Here is a 12871-nt window from a genome sequence, read left to right on the forward strand (position 1 = left end):
GACTTCCACCAGAACCATGTTTTCTTCACTTTCTTCATCCTTCAAAGGGTCAAACCCTAAGGCTTTCTCCAATGGATCTTCTTCAAAATTTCTTTCCATAGAAATCAAGGTTTCTAACTCTTCCATAACTGAACACTTTTCTGTTGGATCTGGAAATTTCATCACGTTAACAATGTTAAAAGTTGCCTGATCATCTTGAACTCGCATGGTGAGTTTGCCTTTCTTCACTTTAATTAATGTTCTTTTTGTGGCTAGGAAAGGTCTCCCAATGATAATTGGCACTTGCTTATCTGCTTCAAAATTTAGAATAACGAAATCAGTAGGAAAAATAAATTTATCGACTCTTACCAAAACATCCTCGATCTTTCCTTCGGGTTATGCTAAAGATCATCCAATAGTTGGAGCGTCACAGTTGTAGGTCTTACTTCTCTTATCCCTAGCATTTTGAAAATAGACTTTGGCATCAAGTTGATACTTGCTCCTAAGTTACACAAAGCTTTACCGCAGTAAGATTCACCAATGTTACAGGGTATCGTAAAGCTTCCTAGATCCTTCAATTTCGATGGCAGCTTGTTTTGTAGGAGCGCACTGTACACCTTTGTCAAGGCGATAGTCTCATACTCACTCAGTCATTTCTTCTTGGATAATACATCCTTCATAAACTTTACGTAATTCAGAATTTGTTCTAAAGCCTCCATCAATGGAATATTGATGTGTAATTGCTTCAGAACATCCAAAAACTTCTTGAATTGCACTTCCTATTTCTGCTTGTGTTGCTGTAATCTTTGCAGATATGGAGGTGATGGAACTTTCGGTTGAACCGGATAACTCTTCTGAGTAGGTAAATCTGTATCGAAAGAAGATGTTAAAGTATCTGAATTCACTAGGTTAGGATTTACCTTGTCAGTCTTTGCAGATTCTGATTCCTTTGGTGTAGGAATTTCAACAGCTGCTTGACTTTCCTCCTTTTCAACAGGCTCGTACTCAACCTTAATTAAATGAGGTTCCAAAATTTTACCACTTTGCAATGCCACTACCTTGATATGTTCTTTACCAAGTTTTTTGGATTCTCAGTATTGCTCGGCAATGTTCCTCGTGGTCTATTACGAAGCTTCATAGCTAACTGACCCATTTGGTTTTCCAAATTTTTCAGTGTTACTACTTGGCTCTGGATCAAAGCGTTATTCTTTTCTATATACGCTTTCAACAAGTTCTCCAAACTGTTTGATGCCTCAGCTTGGGCTAGCTTTGGAACTTGCTGATTAAAACCTTATGATTGGTTGGGTCTATGCTGCATAAAGTTGTTGTTTGGTCTATTTCTTTGGTTGCACCAAGAAAATTTGGGATGATTACGCCATGAAGGATCATAGAAGTTGGACTAGGGTCCTTGTCCACTCCTATTTTGATGTTGGTTCCCTACACAGTACACTGACTCGGGATTCAATAGGCAATTCTCGAAAGAATGACCTTCCCCATAGTACACATAGGAAACTACTTCAAACGGACTTGGTGGCTGAGCTGCGAAATTATTAGCACTATTAGCGGTAAAATACTTTAACATAGAGGAAATAGACGATACCTGAGCTGATAAAAAAGTGAGAGCATTAACTTCATGAACTCCAGCTACTCGTCTTCCTAAAACTGTTTGATTTGTTGGCCATTGATAGTTATTACTTACGATCCTCTCGATGATCTCATAAGCCTCATTATAAGACTTAGACAAAATTGCACCATTCACAGGAGCATGTATCATCAATCTTGTATGTGCATTGAGACCATTATAGAATGTCTCCAACTGGATACAATGAGGAATCCCATGATGAGGACACGTATGAAGTAACTCCTTGAATCACTCCCAAGCCTCACACAAAGACTCGTCATCCGATTATTGGAAAGTTGTGATCTTGTTCCTCAACTTAGCGTTCTTGCTAGGCAGGAAATATGATAAACAGTAATTTATACAGATTTTTACCCCATGCCTAACGCATTTATGGATGGTTTCTCCTTAAATTTGGTGAATTCGATGCTCCTAATCCTTTAATTTCAAGTTCCATACTTAGGAGAGCATAGGAGAGTAAAAAGATTGAGAAACAGGCCGAAAATAGAGAAAATGGACCCACATGGGAAAACAACACGACCTGGACTTCCTCACACGGGTGTGTCACACGACCGTGTCAGTTTGGAAGGATTGAAGCACGACTTACACGGGTGGATCACACGCCCGTGCCCATTTAACAGCCTTGACCATGGCCTTCAGTAATCACACACAGGCGTGTCACACAGCCGTGTCCCTGCCAAACCCAAGTTTAGTCCAATTCGAAAAAGGCCAATTTTGAGGGCTCTTAGGCATTCCAAAGCCTATTTAAGCACTTGAGGAAGCACTTAGGAAGGGGGATGCAGAGTAGGAAGCAAGGAATTACTCAAGGAAAGTCGATTGATCCATCTCAAGAGCCAGATCCATCATCAAGATTGGAAATCTCCCTTCAAGTTCCTTCAAGAGTTTTGGGTTTTCTTATGTTTTGTTATCTGTATGCTTTTGAGATGTTTTCTTTCATAAGTATGAACTAAACCCCTAAATACCTAAGGAGAATGAAACCTAAGACAGATCTTGTTATTATTATCTGAATAATATTTGACTTGTTCTTAATTATGTGTTCTTAATCCTTGTTTTGATATTCCAGGATATTGATTCAAGTTAAGCTCTTATTCAGAGGAGGAATAGACCCTGTCTAAGAGTAAATTTGTCATAATTAAGCAGATTTGATTGTGCGCCTAGAGATAGGGTAACAAGATTTTGCCAGATTAGGGTGAAACCTAATAAGGAAATCCATAGATCGAGTTAATGCAATTCTAGGGTGTTAATTAGAAAGAGATTTCAATTATTCAACCTAGGGCTAGACGTTATTAGCCTCAAGAGAGATAATAATATAACTTAGGGATTTCTACGGATCAAGTCAAATGAATAAATCGTCTGATTCCGAGTCAAATAACAAGTGAAGTCTAGATGGATTTGTCCTTAGGTATTGTCTCAATCAATCGAATTTTCCCAAAAATATTTTCCAAAGTTTTTCTTTCTATGCATTCTTAGTTAGTAATTAGTTTAGACAACCAAACCTCTTAAATTTTAGGCTAGATAATAAAAAGGAAGTAAATACTAGTACACGTAGTTCCTTTGGGTTCGACAATCCGGTCTTGCTGAACTATACTACTGTTCGATAGGTACACTTGCCTTAATCGTGATAATAAGTTAGTCTCAAGAACGTTTCATTTATAAATCCTTAAAACCTGTTACGAATATCACGCATCAAGTTTTTCGCATTGTTGCCGGGGAACTAGGATATTAGGAAAACTCAATTTTTATTACTTTAGCCACTTTACTTTTATTACAATTTAAATTTTTATTTTCTTTTCTAATTTTTCTCTTATTTTCTTCTGACAGGTTTTTCTAGTTTATGACCAGAAGAAACACGTCAGGACCACCACTTTTTGACGTTGAGATCGACCGCACAGTTCGCAGAAACTGGAGAGAAATAAGGCAAAGCCTAAGATACACAGAGGACGACCAAGAGGATGATTCTTCAACCACAACCGAGGAGATGGCTGAAAACCAAGAAAATTCACTACCTCCTGCAATTACTGTTAATCAGAATCCTTCTTCACGCACTATATATGATTATGTTAAACCTTCTTAAACAGGAACTGAATCGAGCATATTTAGACCGGCTATAGCCGTAAATACTGTTGAACTGAAACCTAACACAATTCAAATGATACAATAGTTTGTTCAGTTTGATGGTTTGCAGGACGAGGATCCCAATGCTCACTTGGCAAACTTTTTGGAACTATGATACATTTAAAATTAATGGCGTTTCTGATGATTCCATTCATCTTCGGTTATTCCCTTTTTCATTGAGAAACAAAGCTAAACAATGGTTGAACTCATTGCCACGGGGGTCAATCACTACTTGGGAACAAATGACCGAAAAGTTTTTATTAAAATATTTTTCGCCGGCTAAAACGGCTAAATTACGTAATGATATTTCTTCCTTTGTGTAGATGGATTTAGAAACACTGTACGATGCATGGGAGAGATACAAGGACCTCTTGAAAAGATTCCCTCACCATGGGTTACCGCTTTGGCTACAGGTTCAAACCTTTCATAATGGCCTGAATCCTTCGACTCGACAAATGGTTGACGCAGCTGCTGGCGGAACCATCAATAATAAGACACCTGAAGATGCCTATGAATTTATAGAGGAGATGTCACTGAATAACTATCAGTGGCAAGTCATGAGGACAAAGCCAACAAAAACAGTCGACGTTTATAACGTCGATACGGTCACCATGCTCACTAGTAATGCAATGCGAAGCAAGTGGAGGCGGATCAAGTAGTTCAGAATACCCATCTTATGGCCACAACATGGAGAGCAAATAGTTAAATTACATGGGTAACAATCCTCGATCTCAAAACAATCCCTATATCAATACTTACAATGAAGGTTGGAGGAACCACCCTAATTTTTCATGGGGAGGCCAAGGGAATCAGAGACCACCACCTCTATGCTTCCAACAACCACCCTACCAACAAGAGAAAAAAAACAAACCTTGAGGAGATGCTAACAAAATTCATCTCAGTGTCAGAAACTCATTTTCAGAATACCGAGACAGCACTCAAAAATCAACAAGCATCAATCCAGGGGCTAGAAACCTAGATTGGACAACTTGCCAAGTTGATTTCCGAACGACCACAAGGTAGTCTGCCAAGCAACACTGAATCTAACCTAATGGAGCAACTCAACACAATTGCCATTCAAGATGGGGAAGGGCTAGTTGCAAAACCAAGGCCAGAAACGGGGGTAAGCATAGGTAAAGATGAGGTCGGCCACAATGAGCCAAAGCCGGTGATTACAGAATATAAACCTTGCATGCCATACCCTAATGCGACATGGAAAGACCACTCAAATGAACAATTTAGTAAATTCCTTAAACTTCTAAAGAAACTACATATTAACTTACCGTTTATTGAAGCCCTTTCGCAGATGCCAAACACAGTCAAGTTTTTAAAGAAGCTTCTGGCAAATAAACAGAAGTTAGATGAAGCATCGCATGTGGAGCTAAACGCGGTCTGCTCAGCCATTCTATAGAATAAGCTGCCTAACAAACTAAAAGATCCAGGGAGTTTTACAATTCCTTGTTTAATTAGTAGTTTAGATTTTAATAATGCGTTGGCTGATTTAGAGACTAGTATCAATGTTATGCCTTACAAATTATTTAAGCAACTAGGTCTAGGGAAACCCAAACAAACTAGGATAAGCATTCAATTATCAAATAAAACTATCAGATTTCCTAGGGGTATTATTGAAGATGTACTTGTTAAAATCGACAAATTTATATTCCCAGTTGATTTCGTTGTTCTAGACATAGAGGAGGATAGCAACGTCCCCTTAACTTTAGGAAGGCCCTTTTTAGCAACTGCCAGAACAATTATTGATGTTGGCACAGGTGAACTCACACTTCGTGTGGGAGACAAAACAATCACCCTTCAAGCCTGTAATTCAAATAACACATCAAAAATCGAAGGTGATTGTACAAATCATTTGGCTAAAACTAACCATATAGTGCAACCTTCTTTGCAGAAAACAGGTTCGAAGAACATACATAAGCCAAGCAACAACAAAGAACCTATCCATGAAGAATGAAGGTTACAAATCGAGGAGCTAGATGAATGGCGGTCACATAAACTGAGAAAACACGATAAACCAAAACCACGCCATGAGGAGCTTAATTCATCCAAAAATCAACTTAAAGTTGGAGACAAAGTACTACTTGATGCAGCAAATCCTAGAATCACCACTTCTAAACCAAATGAAGAAACCCCTCTTACGGTAATTAGTATTTTTCCATATGGTACGGTCGAGGTAAACCACTCCAAATTCAGCATGTTCAAGGTAAATGGTACTCGTCTTAAACCTTACGTTGATAAAATTGATAGCAGGGATGAGGAGTGTAAACTCCTCGATGCACACTGATCACGCACCAGAGAAGTAAGTCGAGCTTAGACTATAAATAAACGCTTCTCGGGAGGCAACCTGAGCACTAACAGTATTAATTTATTTAATTTTGAGTTTTTAACATCTAATGTACTAACCGAATCATGGTACACAGACTCTCTAAATACCACACGGCCAAGCACACAGGCATGCCTTAGGCCATGCAAAAATAGGGCAAAAATTTTCCAACACGGGAAGTGATAAAGTCGCCATGGCCCTGGGCGAACCTGCCAAACTAGCACGGGCGTGTCACACACCCATGCCCATCATCTGTGGGCGAACCTGTCAAGTTAACACGGGCGTGGGAGAAGTGAACAAAGCGAGACACGGCCGTGTGACACGGGCATGGGCCGAATGTCAGACGTGCCCAAATTCAAAATTTGTGAAACACATGGGCAAAAATTAAGGTACACGAGCGTGTCCCACGGCCGTGTGCCTAAAAATCTATAAAAACCCTCACTATTCATCATCTCCCTTTCCAAAAAATCCCTAACCCTAGCCGCTGCAACTCCACACTCCCTAGCCCCAGGCCCGTGCGCCACCTACAACACCGATTTCGACGTCCCAAGTTCCTTGTTTTTGTGTTTGTTTACTCTTTTCTCTCTATCTTCTTTGAATATTTTGTTTATTTCATGATTTCTCTGCTCTATTTTCCTATTTTAAATGAATTCTAATAGTTAGAACAATAGAACTCTTTTGCTTGTTTATAAGAATTTTGTCATTTTAGTTACTCCATTATGCTCTACTTTTTCATTTTTCCTAGTTTCATGAAATTTATGCTTCCCATATACATTCATTCATATTCCTGTTACATTATTCCAATAATACTATAACTTGATACATTTAGTAGTTTTGTTTACTTCATCCACTACGTAAGTCTCATAAAATCTTCATAATTAGTTTTGTACTTCTATGTTATTTTTGGGACGTATTGGTTGAGATTCTATTTTTCAACACAGGTATAATGTCATCATCACGTGGTAAGAAGATTGTTGTTCCCGCCTCGAAGAAGCGAAAAGGAGCAGTGTCATCCTCGGGTCCCATCTCGAAAAATCGACACCCCTTCCTCTAGTTTCCACCAGGAAATCAAGAGGAACTTTTTCAGATACTTCGGGCCCGACCTTTAGCTGTGGGCCGCTGCATTGACTGGACCATGCTTGAACAAGTTCTATTGGCTGACGATGTTCGAGCCCTCCTGACGACCGATCCATGGGAACTCTTCTTTGCGATCATCGAGCCGATGTACCTTGAGCTTACACTTGAACTTTGCTCGACCTTCCATGTTCAAGATGTCATTACCAACTTCGATGACCCTGGAATGGTCCAGTTCAGACTCAGTGGTTTAGTTCATCAGTTAAGTGTGCTCGAGTTCGGTATCGTTTTGGGCCTTTATATGGAGAAGTTCATGGAAGAAAACGAGCTCAACACCCTCCATAGCCACATCCACTACTCCTCTTCGAAGTGTTGGGATGTTTTGGTCCCCAGCTCAGCTTCCTACGATCCCAGCCGCTCCAAGGTATCGGCTCTCTCTCCCTCCTTGAGGTACCTACACGCTATCTTGGCACACACTTTGACAGTCCAGCGAGAGAGCATCGGCATCATCAACACTCACGATGCCTACTTTCTATGAAGTATGGCGAATGGGCACATCTTCGACCTCGCCCACTTTATTTCCCTTGCCATTCACCACTAGACGGAGCGACATTAGAGTGGGGTCATCTCCATTGGCCCCTACGTAACTCGATTGGCTCGACACTTCGGGCTCCTCAACACAGCGGCCCAATCATCCTCCCTCACTCTCATCGGCCAGATGTCTCCACAGGGCATCTCGAGCATGTTACATATAAGGATGATCGAGAAGTGCCGAGGAACCCACCCTCCTCAGTACCACCTCGCCCAGTCCACCGAGGAGGAAGACCCTGAGGGCATTACTTATGATGTCCCTCCACGTCACGAGGACCCATCGTCTCAGCCACCACCTCCTCATTGTCCAATTCATGCGGCGCCTTCATACACTGATATCTCTGAGTGCCTTACTCGATTCAGGCAGCAGTGTTTTCGGTGCTTCGATAACATTAATGCTACTCTACAGCAGATTTGTCAGCACTTCCACATCTCATCACCACCCCCACCTCGCGAACCATCTGGCGATGAAGATGTTTAAAAACTTTTATTTATTATTTTATGTTGTTCCTTTTATTTTCATTTAAGACTACTTTTTATTTTTCTCTCACCTTATTTTTATTAGGTTTTATAATTATTATTTTACAATTTGTAATTTCGGCTAATTCATTACGAGTACTTATTCTTCCTTATATATTTCCTAAAAGAGTTCCTGATTCTATCACAGTTATAAAGAGCTCCAGAGCTCACTATTACTTAGGAATTTGAAACTCCACTGACAAAGGTTTTCCACGACTGCCATGCCCTGCTCGACCATGACTATAGCCAACTTGAGATATAATATTCTTTTGGTGCAGCATTTGTGGAACCCAACCTCTACCACCACTGGAGTATCCTCCTTCACCCTCATCATTGCTTTGGCTGATTATTCTCCATAACCCTAATTCGTGGAGTTCATTCATCATTCAGGAAGTTTCACTTCTCTCCCTATCTTATGATTACCAATCTATCTTTTTCAATATATCTATCTTTGTACATTGAGGGAAATGTACATCTTAAGTGTGGGAGGGGTCTTTGATATCGTCATTAGAAATCCCTGAATTGTGTCTTATTCTCATGTGATCTTCTCATGCCATGATTAGAATAAATTTTGATTAATTTATGATTTTTATTGATATGTCTTAAATTAAAACTTAGGCATTCATGCATTGATTGTTTAAACTTTAAGATATTAAAGAATCAAGCATGATAAGTTGACTTTTGAATTTAAAATTTTATAGGTTGTTTCTCCCAAGTTTAGGTATTCTCTTGAGTTGAAATTCACAGGTTTAAACATCAAAAAGCCGTAATTTTTGTGAGATTTTGAGCCTTTAGAGCACCTACTATTTCTTTCATGCTCACTTTTGTTGTTGCTTTGAGTGCGTCAGTATTGAATTGTTATTCTAGAACTTGCTTGACTATACATGTCAAGACCACACCATTTGATTTGATATGTCAAAATGATAAAGGCACTTAGGTTTAACCCACTCATTCCACAAAAGCCTACCTTCATAATTAACCCTTAGTAAACCCCTTTGAGCCTAACAAGCCATTAATTGATTTACCCTCAATATTAACTCATAAACCATTATTGTTGAAATCCCCTAATTTGATCCCTATTTTTTCGAGATTTGATTTAAACTAATTGCTTAGCTATGCTTTGCTCTTCTATGTATTTGACTTGTTCTTAAAAAAAACATCCATACTTACATATTAGTAGTAATTCAGTATTGTTGAGCCACAGTATCTAAATTTCGTCTTCTGAGAAGAAGCTCACTTGTATTCAATTAATGTTTAATTACTTTTTCTAGTTAGGCAATTTTCCAATTCAATCTCGATTCTAACCTTTTCTTTCAGCTTGTGACCACACCCCCTAACCAAAGCCACATTAAAACCATTTAAAGACCTTTTGATTGATGTTCATTTCAATATATAGTGGTGGAGATTTTATTTTCATGCAAGCCTATGGTAATGACTTTTCATTATTAACAATTAAGTGCTTCATGTATTGTCCTTAAACACCTCGAGTGATTTGAGTGAATCATTAGTGAGGATGTGAAACTCTGTGATATTTTGAGTCGAAGGTAATTACTTAGATTAGGGGAGAGACCTATGCTTTCTGGATAAAATACTCAACTTGGAATGTTTTGGAACTTTGATGTTCTTTCCATCAAATTCTCAATGTATGATTACTTATGGATTATTTTGAGATATTATTAATAGGAATTATTAGTTAAGAGGAATTTATTTTGATTATGAGTTGAGGGTTTTGCTTGAGGACAAGCAAATGCTTAAGTGTGGGGGTATTTGATAAACCGTAATTTATACATATTTTTACCCCATGCCTAATGCATTTATGGTGGTTTCGCCTTAGATTTGGTGAATTCGATGCTCCTAATCCTTTAATTTCAAGTTTCATACTTAGGAGAGCATAGGAGAGTAAAAAGATTGAGAAACAGGCCGAAAACAGAGAAAATGGACCCACATGGGAAAACAACACGACCTGGACTTCCTCACACGAGCGTGTCACACGACCGTGTCAGTTTGGAAGGATTGAAGCACGACTTACACGAGTGGATCACACGCCCGTGCCCATTTAACAGCCTTGACCATGGCATTCAGTAATCACACACGGGTGTGTCACACAGCCGTGTCCCTGCCAAACCCAAGTTTAGTCCAATTCGGAAAAGGCCAATTTTGAGGGCTCTTAGGCATTCCAAAGCCTATTTAAGCACTTGAGGAAGCACTTAGGAAGGGGGATGCAGAGTAGGAAGCAAGGAATTACTCAAGGAAAGTAGATTGATCCATCTCAAGTGCCGGATCCATCATCAAGATTGGAGATCTCCCTTCAAGTTCCTTCAAGAGTTTTGGGTTTTCTTATGTTTTGTTATCTGTATGCTTTTGAGATGTTTTCTTTCATAAGTATGAACTAAACCCCTAAATACCTAAGGAGAATGAAACCTAAGACAGATCTTGTTATTATTATCTGAATAATATTTGACTTGTTCTTAATTATGTGTTCTTAATCCTTGTTTTGATATTCTAGGATATTGATTCAAGTTAAGCTCTTATTCAGAGGAGGAATAGACCTTGTCTAAGAGTACATTTGTCATAATTAAACGGAGTTGATTGCGCGCCTAGAGATAGGAAGACAAGATTTTGCCAGATTAGGGTGAAACCTAATAAGGGAATCCATAGATCAAGTTAATGCAATTCTAGAGTGTTAATTAGAAAGAGATTTCAATTATTCAACCTAGGGTTAGACGTTATTAGTCTCGAGAGAGATAATAATATAACTTAGGGTTTTCTACGGATCAAGTCAAATGAATAAATCGTCTGATTCAGAGTCAAATAACAAGTGAAGTCTAGGTGGATTTGTCCTTAGGTATTGTCTCAATCAATTGAATTTTCCCAAAAGTATTTTCCCAAGTTTTTCGTTCTGTGCATTCTTAGTTAGTAATTAGTTTAGACAACCAAACCTCTAAAATTTTGGGCTAGATAATAAAAATGAAATAAATACTAGTACTCGTAGTTCCTTTGGGTTCGACAATCCAGTCTTGCTGAACTATACTACTGTACGATAGGTACGCCTGCCTTAATCGTGATAATAAGTTAGTCTCAAGAACATTTCATTTATAAATCTTTAAAACCTATTACGAATATCACGCATCAAAATACTTTACCAAAAATCTCTCTGCTAATTATTGCCATGTACTTATGGAACTTGGTGGCAATAAATTGAGCCATGCTTGTGCTCGATCTCGCAATGAGTACGGATACAACTTCATCCTCAGTGTGTCTTCAGTGACACCAGCTATCTTGAATGAATCTCTCACCTCCATAAACGAGATGTGGATATTCCGTGGGCATACCACTGAATTGGCTCACCATTTGTAGCATTTGAAACATTACTGGTTTCAATTCGAATTGGGTTACCTCAATATCTGGCCTTCTAATTCCTGGATTTAGCTCATTCAAAAGCGGCACAGCATATTTTCTGATGCATCGATCCCTATCATCGGCAATGACGAAGGGATTTCGTACATGTTCGGCTTCATTACCTTGGTCTCGATTCTGATTTCCAAGGTCCATCTTGTTCGGTCTTTGAGTTGTCTGAAAGTTCGCTCAATTTTAGGGTCTATTGGGAGTAAATCGATAATCTAATCTATGATCATAAACACCTGAATAGAAAATCATAAAATTAAAAAAAATAAGTTAGTAATGTTAGAAATAACCAAATTGAAAATAAATAATTTCACAAAAAATAACTATGGCAACAGTTGACAATCCCCGGCAACAGGGCCAAAAACTTGTAACGCTCGGGTTTGTGCAAGTGTACACAGTCGTTATCAAGTAATAAGTATCGAGTTATCGTCTCCATAGGGATTGTATTTGTGCTATGTCAATTAATTTGTAAAATTATATTAACAATTTGATAAATAAAAACAATATAATTGAGAAGTGATGATTAAAATATATTAAACTAAATGCAATGATCCCTGATGTGATTTATCCTAACATGCAACTATATGAATGAAATAGATTTTAGCAGAATTAACACAATAAGCAATAATTATAACATAAATAACCTAGGAAAATTACTTTAATTAAACTCAAATTATTATCAACATGCTTATCAATATTCGGAAAAACATTCCTTGGCAACTAGATCTTTCATAAGTTTGGAAACCACATTAGGTCTTTTCAGAATCCTTTATTAGTATTCGTGCGAGGTAATAGGGACAGTTAGGTTTGAAATAGTTTAATCACACAAATCTAAAAACTATGCAAATAACAGAGCCTGGTTAGGGTTGTTATGTAACCTACCATTTAATCGGGTTCGGATCTAAATTGAGCATGCACATTTCAATTATGTGTCCATTAGCCATCATCTGGTTAGGACCACTCAGCTAATTCAAGTGCATTCCTGTAACACCCCTTACTCGTATCCGAGGGCGGGCTAATGTACGAGGCGTTACCAGGCAAACATACAAACATTAAACTAAAATACGAGCCATAAAATTTTATTCATATTTCAAAGCGTTCATTCTCTTACACATAGTCCCTTATTTGAGTCTACGGAGCCCAAAACATACTTTAGAAAGGGTTTGGGACTAAACCGAGAACTTACGAAAATCTTGGAAATTTCATGCTTTAAG

At 38.4% G+C, this 12871-nt stretch overlaps 2 non-coding genes across 2 annotated transcripts; one reads left to right on the top strand and one right to left on the bottom strand.

Annotated features, from left to right (window-relative positions):
• Positions 1–1811: 1811 nt before the first annotated feature.
• Positions 1812–1918, top strand: LOC121231464 (small nucleolar RNA R71). Its single transcript, XR_005929523.1, has one exon. It is a non-coding gene; the product is annotated as a small nucleolar RNA R71 (small nucleolar RNA).
• A 2105-nt stretch (positions 1919–4023) lies between these two features.
• On the bottom strand, positions 4024–4130 carry LOC121231195 (small nucleolar RNA R71). Its single transcript, XR_005929262.1, has one exon. It is a non-coding gene; the product is annotated as a small nucleolar RNA R71 (small nucleolar RNA).
• Between the last annotated feature and the right edge of the window lie 8741 nt (positions 4131–12871).

The sequence above is a fragment of the Gossypium hirsutum genome, chromosome A06, assembly GCF_007990345.1.
Source record: "Gossypium hirsutum isolate 1008001.06 chromosome A06, Gossypium_hirsutum_v2.1, whole genome shotgun sequence".
In the NCBI taxonomy this organism is placed as follows: domain Eukaryota; kingdom Viridiplantae; phylum Streptophyta; class Magnoliopsida; order Malvales; family Malvaceae; genus Gossypium; species Gossypium hirsutum.